This window comes from Trichechus manatus, unplaced genomic scaffold (genome assembly GCF_000243295.1).
Source record: "Trichechus manatus latirostris isolate Lorelei unplaced genomic scaffold, TriManLat1.0 scaffold00008, whole genome shotgun sequence".
NCBI classification, from domain to species: Eukaryota; Metazoa; Chordata; class Mammalia; order Sirenia; family Trichechidae; genus Trichechus; species Trichechus manatus.
The window spans coordinates 10,066,856-10,080,821 of record NW_004443944.1 but is presented as its reverse complement, the minus strand read 5'-3'; positions in this window follow the sequence as shown (position 1 = coordinate 10,080,821).

Sequence of the window (13,966 nt, the reverse complement as noted above, 5' to 3'; positions counted from 1 at the left end):
TTCATGAAAACACTTAAAGAAACTCAGCTCATAAAAAAATCTCAGTATCTTCAAATCAGCATTCTCTAACTTAATCTCCATTGATTGGTTCATGGAGGTCTTAAGTTGTGCTCTGGGTACAGTATTTGTTCAGGAATGTCCATGATGTTACTATTTGGGGGGCTGTGGGGGAGAAGAGAGCAGCTGTCCATAATTATCTGCAAAAGAGAGAATTTCCCAATCAATAATTGCCATGGCTTGCCCATGACTCAAGCCCCAGGGTTGAAACACACACCTATTATTTTTATCTGCATGCAATCCCTCAATTACTTGCCTTTCAATAACATCTCTATACTGATGTCTATGGACCTCTTCTCTGAACTCGTCTCTGCTCTGTCCTGATGTCTACCCTATGTCTCCACTTGGTTGTCTAACATATCTTAAACTTAATGTGTTCAAACCCTTGGTTGTTTCATCCAAACCTGCTTCTCTAGAGTCTTCTCCATCTCAGCCAGTAGAGATTCCACCATTTTGGTTGCCCAGGTAAAAATCAATCCATCAGTCAAATCCTGGTGTCATCCTTCTCCTCTCCCCTGATCTCTCTCCACCCCTATAACCAATCCATCAGGAGATCTGTAGGCTCTATTTTTGAAATATATTTAGAATCTGACCATCTCTCACATCATCCACTCCTACCATCTGGTTCAAACCCTCATTGTCTCTCTCCTGTAATTTTGCAAGAAGCTCCTAATTTGCTTCCCTGCTTGCACCCTTGTCCCCATCAATCCGTTCTCAATACAGCAGCCAGAGTGACCCTTGGGGAATGTGAGACTGACCATGTCACCTGGTTGCTCCAGCCTCACCGATGACCTCCCGTACAATTCAGAGCAAAGTCTTAACAGCCTGTTTGTTGTTGTTCTTGGATACCGCCTACCACCGAGACAATTTCAACCCCAGAGTATATCTTCCCCATAGAATTTTCTAGGCTGTAATCTTTATGGGAGCAGATCACCAGATTTTCTCCTGCTGAGCCGCTAGGTGGGTTCAAACCTCCAACTTTTCAGTTAGTAGCCAAGTGCTTAAACCTTTGCGCCACCAGGGCTCCTTTCCAAACTGCTACGAGGCCCTGTGTGTTCTCTTACACCTCTTGTTTCTCTGGCCTCACCTCCTTTTTTTGTGCTGCTCCCTCTGCTTGGAAGGCTCTCCCCAGGCGTCTCCTTGTGCATCCCTGCCCACCTCCTTCACCTGTCCTCAAACACCTTCTCAGTGAGGACTCTCAGATCACCTAATTATTACATTGCTCCTCTCTCCTCTTTTTTCCATGGGCTTCTCACCATCACACGTATAGTCTGTATATTTTATTTATCTGTTTATTGCTTGTATCCTTAAATAGTATGGATTGCTCTCTTTGTTAATCATCGTTGTACCCCAGTGCCTAGACCCATGGCTAGCATGGAGTGGGCACTTGATGAAGCTTTGTTGGATGAACGAATGAATGAATGAACCCATCAGTGTACAGTGTTTTGAGAGCATAGGCTCTGACATGAGACTGCCTTAAAATCCCAATGCAGTGACCAGGTTATGTGACTTCTGGCAAATTATTTAGCATTTAGTAGCCTCCATTTCTCCTGTAAAATAGGAAGACTGATAACACCGAGAAGCCCTGGTGATGCAGTGGTTAAACGCTCGACCGCTAACCGAAAGGTTAGCAGTTCAAACCCACCAGCTGTTCTGCAGGAGAAAAATGGAGCAATCTGCTTCCGTAAAGATTACAGCCTTGGAAACCCTATGGGGGCAGTTCTGCTCTGTCCTATAGGGTCACTATGAGTCAAAAATCAACTCAATGGCAATGGGTATGGGATAACACCCACCTAATAGATGATCTTCATAAAGGGCTTGACACAGTGCCTGACACAGTGAAAATCCAAATAATGTTTATTACTGGCCTCACTCCACTACCAGTGCTGTTAGATGATTATGACACTTTTGTGGTCATTATTTTCTCTGCTTTTATTGCAATGTCTCTTATTTTCAAAGACCTTGCTGTTTAGGAAAGTTGCGAGTTAGGAAAACAAACTTCATATCCGTGAACTAATTAATGAGCAAGCACAAGTATTGCTTGGCATTGATGCTAGGTATCAGAGGAATGTTCACCAGTGTACGAATTTTCACCGTCTTCAGATTAACAGCAAATATACCAACTAAGGAGAAGTGCAGATCCATGGAACTCGAATTTGAGTGTACTCACCGAACTAGGATGTATTTCTGTTAATAATTTGGGGGCCTTTCGCTTGGGTAGCAGAGAATGGATTATAATAATTGGCCACATAATGGCCAAATTTGGGGAAGAAATATTTTCTAACTCCTTTATTTTCCTGTTTCACTTGACCCAGGATGCCCAAGAAGCTTTAAAATTTCATTTAGAGTTTTTAGATTTATAAATGTTCAAGAATCTATGCATTTTTCATGGTACCATGACAAAGTCATAGTCATAATATGAAACTCATAAAAATATAGTAAAACCAGCTGCTGTTGAGTGGATTCCAACTCATGGTGACCTCATGTGTGTCAGAGTAGAGCTGTGCTCCGTAGGGTTTTCGGTGGTTGATTTTTCAGATGTAGATCACCAGGCCTTTCTTCCAAGATGCCTCTGGGTAGACTTGAAAGTCCAACCTTTCACTTAGCAGCCAAGTGCATTCACTGTGGACCACCCAGTGACTGTGGTTAGGAATAGAATTAACTCATCATATACCATGGGAACATGTATATAAGGAGTCCTGGTGGTGGAAATGGTTAAGCCCTTGGCTGCTAAATGAAAGATTGGCAGTTCAAACCCATTCAGCGGCTCCATGGGAGAAAGACCTGGCAATCTGCTCCAGTGAAGATTACAGCCAAGAAAACACTATGGGGCAGTTCTATTCTGTCACATGGGGTCACTGTGAGTAAAAAACAACTCAATGGTACCTAACAACAATAATAACACACAAATATAAACACACAAACACACACGCAGCCAACAATATTTGAAATAGTGCTCTTCATGCCCAAGAGAAAGAGACATTGGGGTTAACCTTGCCAGTAGTGGAATTTATGGCCAGATACGCTGAATTCCCATGCATAAATCAAAACCACTCAGTATTTTGGCCCCATTTAAATCAGCTTCACCGACGTGATTTCCAAGTGAGAAGGGCATTCAAACTGGTATCTGAGTCATCTTCATCCGATTGTGTGTGGATGATATAATTAGTTATGCAGAATGTCAGCCTTTACTCATGGTCCCAAAAATTGATGTAAGCAAAGAATGATCAATATCATGACTTTGTGCATAGACATAAACCAGATTACTGATATGATTCTGTTCCCCACATCTGACAATGTATTTTTTTAAAATCATACTCATTGGATGACTATAAATATTTTTTCAGCCACATTTGTCATTGTTTTTGGAGGATCATTATCTTTAGTATTTAAAAGAATTTAGTTTGTAATTAAAGAGCCCTGGTGGCGCAATGGTTAAGTACTCGGCTGCTAACCTAAAGGATGGCAGTTCACATCCACACAGTCACTCCATGGGAGTAAAGATTACAGCCTAGAACACTCTATGGAGTAGTTCCACTCTGTCACTTGGGGTCACTATGAGTTGGAATCGACTCGAGGGCACTTAACAATAGCAAACAGTTTGCAACTGAGATATATTTGCTTCCATTTATTTCATCATTTATCTAATATTTATTGAGTGCCCAGTAGTGTTAAGCTCAGTGGAAGCCACCTTATTATGTTCATGCAGAAACTGTACATAGACCAAGAGGCAGTTGTTCAAACAGAACAAGGGGATACTGCATGGTTTAAAATCAGGAAAGGTGTATGTCTTAGGCTGGGTTCTCCAGAGAAGCAAAACCAACAAAACATACACACACACAAACACACACACACATATATATATAAAGAGAGATTCATATCAAGGATATGGCTCATGCAGCCGCTAGAGGCTGTACGTCCCAGGTCTGTGAGGAAGGAAAGGGGATTCTCCCGATCTACCATAGCTCCAGGGGCTGGTGAACCCAAGATGGGCAGGCCGGAGAGCAGTGCTGCTGCAGGCCGTGAAGATCAACACATCTCAAGATTGGCAGGCAAGACCATCGGCAAGCCGCCAGCCCAAGTCCCAAGAACTGGAGGCAAGACGAATGGGAGTGAACTGCAGGATGCAAAAGGCCCTGCAAGTCGAGCAGGAAGGAAGTAGGTGGAGGAGGGTGGAGAGATGAAGTCTGAGGGGATGGTGAGCCGCCACAGACCCCTTTCCCACTGGTACCATTTAGCAGATTCCATCATGGGGGTCATCACGCATCAAATTTCAACAAGGAAGTGATCACAATATTATACAGCTGCCAAAACACTGAGAATCATGGCCCAGACAAGTTGATACACAACCTTAACCATCACAGTGTGCATCAGGGTTGTCTCCGTTCACCATACTTATTCAATCTGTATGCTGAGCAAGTAATCCGAGAAGCAGCATTAGTATAGGAGGAAGTCTCACTGACAGCCTGCGATATGCAGATGACACAACCTTGCTTGCTGAAACCGAAGAGGACCTGAATCACTTACTGATGAAGACCAAAGACCCCAGCCCTCAGTATGGATTACACCTCAACATAAAGAAAACAAAAATCCTCACAAATGGACCAAAAAACAACATCATAATAAACAGAAAATATTGACGTTGTCAAGACTTTCATTTCACTTGGATCCACAATCAACACCCATGGAAGCAGCAGTCAAGAAATCAAATGATGTATTGCATTGGGCAAATCTGCTGCAAAAGACCTCTTTAGTGTGTTAAAAAAACAAAGATGTCACCTTGACGACTAAGGTGTGCCTGACCCAAGCCATGGTATTTTCAGTGGCTTCCTACGCATGTGAAAGATGAACAATGAGTAGGGAAGTTTGAAGAAGAATTGATACCTTTGAATTATGGTGTTGGCAAAGGATATTGAATATACCACGGACTGCCAGAAGAACAAAGAAATCTGTCTTGTAAGAAGTATAGCCAGAATGTGCCTTAGAAGCGAGGATGGCAAGACTTCTTCTCATGTACTTTGAACATATTATCAGGAGAGACCCGTCCCTGGAGAAGGACATCATGCTTGGTGGATGCTTGGCAAGTTGAATTAACACAGAGCCTACAAAAAATGGGCTCAAACATAGCAATAATTGTGCAGATGGCTCAGGACCGGGCAGTGTTTGGTTCTGTTATACGTAGGGTCGCTATGAGTCGGAACCGACTCGATGGCACCTAACAACAACAACAAGAAAACCACCTTATATGAGACAGGTATAGTCACCAACTAAAGGAATTTACATTCTAAGTTTGGACTTGTGTTGGTGACGTGGAATTAATGTATTCAGTATAATTAAGAATGAATTGGTCTGAGAAATAGTCCAGCAATCAAAGTGAAACGATATCTTCAGATGTCTGCCTGTTCCATTTTATGAAATGAGGAAGGGCAAATTTGATCTTCCTCTTACTCTAGGAATTTGTTCCCAAGCCTAAAACCCAAACCTGTTGCTGTCGAGTTGATTCTGACTCATAGTGACCCTATAGTGACCTTATAGGACAGAGTAGAACTGCCCCGTAGAGTTTCCAAGGAGCGCCTAGTGGATTTGAACTGCCGACCTTTTGGTTAGCAGCTGTAGCTCTTAACCACTATGCCACCAGGGTTTCCAAATGTGATCCCAGCAGGGTGGAAATAAAACTCTGGAAATTCTAAGCTAAGAAAAGATTATGATGCCTCCCTCTTGCAACTCCCTGTTCTTGTGAAATTCAAAATAAAAGTGTGAGCTTAGAAATGCCACAAAATCAGTGTGTATATTGAAATTAAACTGGTTTCTTTCTAGAATTCAGATGGCTAAATTTAGGATGAGTATTTGGAAGCTGGTTTTTGCAGAGGGTGGAGGACTGTCTCATTTTACTAGCATTGTAATCCTGTGTTTACTCCATGGGTCCCAGTGGACATAAATGGCAGCTGTGTGCATTACGTTCTTCGCTGGAGTCCTTAACCAGGGGCCCAGGGCCCAGGGATGGGATGCAGGTGGTTTTTCTGAGGTGACGCCTTATAGTTTTGATCGGATTCTTACAGCGATCTGCATCTCCTTGTCCAAGGCAAGCAAATGTAAGCAAAGAATGAACAATATTGTGACTTTGTGCATAGTCATAAATCAAATTACTGATATGATTCTTTCCCCACATCTGACATGTATTTTTTTATCACCCCCGCCTCCACACCTTCCCAAGCATTTAGAACCACTATCTCGTTTTATCAAAAAAATACTGTATTGTATTTAAGGTGAGAGTTTACACAGAAAATTAGGTTCTCATTTAACAATTTCTACACAAATTATTCAGTGATATTCCTTACATGTTTCACAATGTGGCATTATACTTATTCATTCCGTTCTGGTTGTACCATTTCCAGTACTCTAGTTTCCCTGTCCCCTTACCTTCTTATCTTACTTTAGGGTAAATTTTAATTGTTTGGTTTCCTATAGTCGATTTTTTTAAAGAAGCTCATTACTCATGGATGATAGTCTTTATTTATGATCTAATCTGTTATTTAGCTAACAGTTGCCCTCAAGGTATAATTTTGGTTTAAGATTTGAAGTGTGTCTCAGGGTGATAGTCTTGGTGAGTTTTCTAGTCTCAACTGGTCCAGTAAGTCTGGACTTTCTAAGAATTTAAGTTTTGTTCCACATTTTTCTCCCATTCTATAAGGATCCATCTATTGTGACCCTGATCAGAACGGTTGGTAGCTGTAGCTGGACACCATCTAGTTCTTCTGGTCTCAGGGTAGATGAGACCATGGCTTATCTTGTTTTCTTTTAATTGAACATTTTATTTTGAGATAATTGTAGATTCACATTCAGTTGTAAAGAAAAAATAACACCGAGAGATACTTTATGCTCTTTACCCAGTTCCTCCCAATGAGAACATTTTGCAAAACCATAATACAATATCACAACCAGGATATTAACATTGATACAGTCAAGATACAAAACGTTTCCATCACCACAAAGATCGCTTACATTGCCCTTTTGTAGCCACATCGACTTACCTCCTACTTCTGTATTTTCATGAACCTCTGGCAACCACTATCTGTTCTTCATTTCTATAATGTTATCATTGCAAGAGCGTTATATAAATGGAGTCATAGGGTATGTAACCTTTTGAGGTTGGCTTTTTTAACTCAGCATAATTCTCTGGCGTTCATCCAAGTTGTTGTATGTAGCAGTAGTTCATTCCTTTTTAATGCTGAGTAGCATTCTACAGTATGGATGTACCACGGTTCGTTTAATCAGTCACTAGTTGCACACCATCTACAAACGAAAGTGCTATTCCTGCACAGATTTTTGTGTGAGTATGTTTTCATTTATCTGAGTAAATGCCTAGGAGTGCAATTGCTGGGTTATATGGTGATTGTATAGTTAGTGTTTTAAGAAAGTGACGAACTATTTTCGATAGTGATCGTCCCATTTTACATTCACATCAGCAATATATGAGTGATCCAGTTTCCCTGAACCCTTGCCAGCATTTGACGTTGTCACTGTTTTTTTATGTTGTCTCTATTTTTTATTTTAGCCATTCTGATAGATGTGTAGTGGTATCTCATAGTGGTTTGAATTTGCATTTCCTGGCGGCGCAGTGGTTAAGAGCTTGGCTGTTAACCAAAAGATTAGCAGTTTGAATCCACTAGTCGCTCGTTGGAAAGCCTATGGGGCAGTTCTACTCTGTCCTATAGGGTCACTATGAGTTGGAATTGACTCGACAACAACGGGTTTTTTGGAATGGCTTGTTGTGTTGAAGGGGCCCTGGTGGCACAATGGTTAACTGAAAGGTTGGTGGTTCTAACCCACACAGCTGCTCCACGGGAAAAAGACCTGGTGATCTGCTTCCATAAAGATTAAAGCCAAGAAAACCCTATGGGACAGTTCTACTCTGTCATATTGGGTCACCATGAGTCTGAATTGACTTGATGGCACACAACAACAAAAAAGATGTTGAGCGTCTTTTTATGTTCTGATTTCTAGTTATATATACTTTTCTGTAAAATATCTCTTCATGTCTTTTGCCCATTGTCTACTTGGATTTTTTTTAACTATTGACTTTCAAAAATTTTTAATATATTTATATGTAAAAATCCTTTGTCAGATATATGGCTTGCTAATATTTTCTCTCAGTCTGTAGCTTATCTTTTTCTTCTTCTTAAAAGGGTTTTTCACAGAGCAAATGTTTTAAGTTTGATGAAGTCTCATTTACCAATTTTTTCTTTTTATGGAACATGATTTTGGTGTCAAGCTTAAGAACTTTTTACCCAGCACAAGATCCTAAAGTTTTTTTTTTTCTGTTTTTTTCCTAAATGTTTTATAGCTTTGAATTTTACATTTCAGCCCATTATCCATTTTGAGTTGATTTTTGTGTAAGGTGTATGTTTTAGGTCAAGGTCCTTTTTTTTTTTTTTTTTGCCTATGGATGTTCAATTGCTCCAGCACCATTTGTTGAAAAGGCTGTAATTTCTCTATTGAGCATATTTGTAGGTATCTGTTTCTGGATTCTCTATTCTGTTCCTTCGATCTATGTGTCAATATATGTGCCTCTATATGTCTCTTATGTCTATATGTGTAGCTATGTAATAAATCTTGAAATTGAGTAGATTAATTCCTCCCACTTTATTCTTTTTCAAAATCCTTTTAACTATTCTAGCTTCTTTGACTTTCCAAACCAAAAAAAAAAAAAAAAAAAAAAATCTTTCTGGGACCTTCTTTAATTTTTTTTTTTAAATAATTGAGAAGATGCATTATTTTTTCCATGGTGGAAATAGCATAGATTTGGGACTCACACTTTAGTTTGGATCTCAACTTGGCCACTTAAGGCTCTGTGGCCTTGGGGAATTATTTAATCTTTCTCATCTTTAGCTTCATCATATGCAAAAATGAAGACACTAATACACTTCTCACAGAGTGTAAGTTCCTCATAGTAGTTCCTCAGTGAGTGGTCATAATGTCGATTCTTGTTGTTAAGAGGTTGAGATAATATTTATTGTTCATTGTCTGCAAGGACCATATATTGGTGGAAATTAATTCAGTCATATCCCAGCACAAGAATCACTGCTTTGGTAATGAAAAACAGCATCTTTTACCTTTGTCTTCTTAACTTTAACAATAAAATTTTATAATGTTGGGTTTACTTAGAAGCCACTAATAAAACAATATCTTAGAAAATATAGAGTTGAACATATATCCAAAATAGCAGATCTTTGATTAAATGACTGACCGTCATGTTTTTGTTTATTAACTCTAGCAGCGTTTCCTAAATGTGAGAAGTTTTCCACCCAAGAGGTAACTTTACGGCAATGAACAACATGGAATTATAAAATGAAGAAAAGTTACTTCTTATTCAACTTCTCTTGAAAACTTGAAGGCTAGTAGGCCTTCACCAGAAAAGAGGAAGACCCTTGAGGAAATGGATTGACACACTGGCTGCAACAATGGGCTCAAACATACAATGATTTTGAGGATGATGCAGGACCAGGCAGTGTTTCGTTCTGTTGTACATAGGGTCTGTATGAGTCAGAACTGACTTGATGGTACCTAACAGCAACAACAATGGGCTTTCAATACCACTCCAGCGCTTACTCTCTCGTCTCTATATTTAATAGACAGTGCACCATACTCGGGTATAGTGTCTTCAGATAGCAGTATTCATCCTTTATTGTATTAGTTGTATTGTATTGTCAAGGAGCGAATTGGAGTCTGTTAAAATTAAAGCAAAGAGTTTCGTTGAAGGAATAGAGCAATCCAGATTGGGCAACACTTCGTGAGGATTCACAAAAGTACTCTGGCGTAAGGACTTTTTCACAGAGTTTAAGTACAGAAAATTCAGGTACTTATAAGGAAAAAATTGTGATTGGTTGATGTTTACAAAATCATGCTTTAGCAGACACAAGACAATTGTGAGATCCCTTAAACATTGTTTTGCTAATCATAAAGTTTGAGTCAGTAACATCTTGTTAATCTATGGATATTTTGGGGGCCAGCCTGAGTAAGCATGAGAGCATGCTGTGAAAGAAAAAGAGTGGGGAACCCACAGGCTTCCCGAAATATTCTTGCTAGCTAACTTTTGATCAGTAAACATCAAAAATGGATTCCATCCTACATCTTGGGCAGAAGCCTCTCTTTATGCCAAGCACCTAGATTTTGGGGGCACCTTCAGAACCACTCCTTTTGATCAAGAATTTCTATGGAAATTTGCTGATCACTATTATAAGAGGGGAAACCCTGGTGGTGTAGTGACTAAGAGCTACAGCTGCTAACCAAAAGGTCAGCAGTTCAAATCCACCAGGCACTCCTTGGGAACCCTATAGGGAAGTTCTGCTCTGTCCTGTAAGGTCACTATGAGCCGGAATTGACTTGACAGCAACGGGTTTAGTTTTTGTTTTTTTTTATTATAAGAGGGTCTTCTTCTGCATGGACTTATTTTCATTTGTTTACTAGATGGCCGCCTATTTAAAATAGGCTTTTAAGACCCCAGACGCTCTCCATGAAAGGTAGCCAGGCACCATCTGTTCCATGTTCGTCATGCCATAGCTTGGACCTCTGCTTCTATGATCTTTTAAGAAGGGGTGTGCAAGAGCAGGGCCAAGCTAATAGGAATACTTGGCAGAGAGGGACATCAGCCAAGGTGAAGAGCCAAACTATTTTCTAAGAAACCACTGTTTTTTCAAAATACATGATCTTTTGCACAGCAAATAATGTTGCACCATGAGTACAAGAATTTGAAAAACATTTCATGAAACATTTGATCAACCCCATAATAATTACTATAACAATTAAGAGAATTAATCCAGTTTGTAAAATTGAGTACAGCCAAGAGCCAATTTCAGTAGGTAGCCAACTGAAAATATCAAGAAAAGAGGAGTCAGACATAGGGTAGTTGAAGACATATAGATTTGGGTCAGACTTGTTTAAGTTTTATTCTACTTCTGATGCACGTATCAAAGTACAACAATTGATATTAGCAATTGCACAAACTCCTCTTTGCTGTTCTAGAAGAAAATCAAGAGAAATTCTATTATCCAACACTACTTTAACAAAAGAGTAAAGATTCTTGTTGGCCTTCTTTGCTATCGACTAGTTCATTTGTTATTTGGAGCATAGTAGAAGACAGATTGCAAGTAGACTTTTCAAATTTGGGAGTACCCACAAGTGGAAAAAGGCCCTGGAGAAGTGCCCATCCATCCTCAAATCTGCCCATTACAGAGTTTTCATAAGTTCTTTTGTGTTGGGAAAGAGTCTCAGATCATTGGTCGAGTGTACACTTTCATTATAAGAGTGGAGATTCAGGAGAACTCCCAAAAAGCCAAGTGTGCATTGACATGTCATTTTTAAACCATCTAGACATGGCAATGCCCAAGCATAGGTTTATTATTCGGATTTGGGTTTTTATTTATTTATTTATTTATTTATTTAGTGGGGTATTTTTATCCCATAGGCTTTCCAGTAATAATTTCATATATTGTTAATTTCTGTGGCCTGATCTATGAAGGGCACAGATCATATTATTTCCAGTGTCATTTTGTGCAGAAGGAATAGTTTGATTTTTTTGAGCTATTCTTCAGTCAAAGAGTTATTACAGATAGACAGTAGCCCCCAATATGTAGGGTGGTAAATCGTTATGACAAAAGGATGGCTTTCCTTTGGTACTGCTGCATGGTCCTTGTATAAAAGTTTGAAGATACCTGGGGTTCCTTGGGTATATGAGTGACCAATCAGTACATGGGTAAGTCTTCTCTGTTTTTGTTTGGTGCATGTCTTAGGCTGGGTTCTCTAGAGGAGCAAAACCAGTGAAGTGTATAAATATATATATAGAGAGAGATTATATCAAGGAGATAGCTCATGCGATTGTAGAGGCTAGAATGTCCCAAGTCCGTGGATCAGGGTAGAGGCCTCTCCCAAGTCACACAGCTGCAGAAGCTGGCAAGCCAAAGATCGGAAGGTCGGAGAGCAGGGCTCCCACTCACAGGCTGTGCAGATCGATGAATCCCAGGTTTGGCAGATAAGCTGACAGCTCAAGTCCCAAGAACAGGAGATGAGATGACAGGAAGCAGCTGCAGGATCCAGAAAGAGCAAAAAGCCAGAATGTCTGCTTATATACAGATGAGGGCCACACCCCCAAGGAGACTCCCTTTCATCTGATTGGCTACTCACAGTATGTTCAATCATGGGAGTGATTACATTAAAACACGGAGAATCATGGCCTAGCCAAGTTGACACACAATCATAACCATCACAGTCCACCCCGTCAACCTGGCACATGTACACATCTCCTTAAACCATACATAATCTCTGAATAAAGACAATGAGAAAAGTCATACTTGCGCCTAACATCATACAACTAACACGCGTATAATTGAAAATGCACTAACCCCATTTACAGCTTATATTTTGTAAGTGAAGGAAACAAATATTTGATGCACACATACGAAGTACAAATACTCATAACAATTACAGTCCCCGTTTCTGCAACTGGTCACGTGGCCGTAACTGGTATTTAGAACTACCTTCTTCCACCACCCATTCTGTATTCCCTTTGCCCTCTGCAAGCACCTCGGCTGGTCATGGTTCTTTGCCTGGTGGGGTGACCCAACCCTTCATTCCTGAAGGGTCTGTGTCATTAGTAGTCATGTCAGAATTAGGTTGCTATAGTTTTCCATTGACTTTCATCACAGAGAGCATGGTAGTACTAAGACACGCCCCAAGGAATCTCCTGCATTCCAGATATACTCTTCTTTACTCTGTTATGTAATATCAATCTGATTTCCTCTTGGTAATCAGAATCAATCACACCAGCCAGTATGGTAACTCTCTTCTTTGCCTGTTGAGCCAGAGGCATAAGTGGCCAGGTGGCATCTTAACTTCCAGTTCAATGGAATCAGTGATGTGTCTCCAGGTGGGAGCATTCCTCCCTTTGGAACTAAGACCTCTAGGCCTGCAGAGCATCAGGTCGAGGGGACAGGAAGCAAAAATCTTGTGAGTGGGTCACTAGGGGTAATAGTGAGTGGTGCCACTCCCATTTCCACCCCTTGATTCCTGGACCTGTGAATCCTGGCTATGGGAGAAACAGCGCCATATATTGGATGCTGGTTTAAAGCATATACAGCGTCCTGGAAAACATTGCCCCAACCCTGCAAGGTATTGCCACCTAGCTGGCATTGTAAGTGTGTCTTTAGAAGGCCATTCCATCGTTCTGTCAAGCCAGCTGCTTCGGATGCTGGGGAACATGGTAAGACCAGTGAATTCCATGAGCATGGGCCCACTGCCGCACTTCATTTGCTGTGAAGTGAGTCCCTTGATCTGAGGCAATGCGGTGTGGGATACCATGACAGTGGATAAGGCATTCTGTAAGTCCACAGATGGTAGTTTTGGCAGAAGCATTGCGTCCAGGGAAGGCAAATCCATATCCAGAGTAAGTGTCTATTCCAGTAAGGACAAAACACTGCCCTTTCCATGATGGAAGTGGTCCAATGTAATCAACTTGCCACCAGGTTGCTGGCTGATCACCTCGAGGGACGGTGCCATATCGGGGGCTCAGTGTTGGTCTCTGCTGCTGGCAGATCAGGCACTCAGCAGAGGCTGTGGCCATGTCAGCTTTGGTGAGTGGAAGTCCATGCTGCTGGGCCCATGCATAACCTCCATCCCTGCCACCATAGCCACTTTGTTCATGAGCCCAGTGAGCAATGGCAGGAGTAGTTGGGGAAAGAGGATGAGTGGTTACCACAGAACGTGCCATCCTATCCACTTGATTGTTAAAATCATCCTCTGCTGAGGTCACCCTTTGGTGAGCATTCACATGAGACACAAATATCTTCACGTCTTTAGCCCATTCAGAGAGGTCTATCCACATACCTCTTCCCCATAAATCCTTGTCTCCAATTTT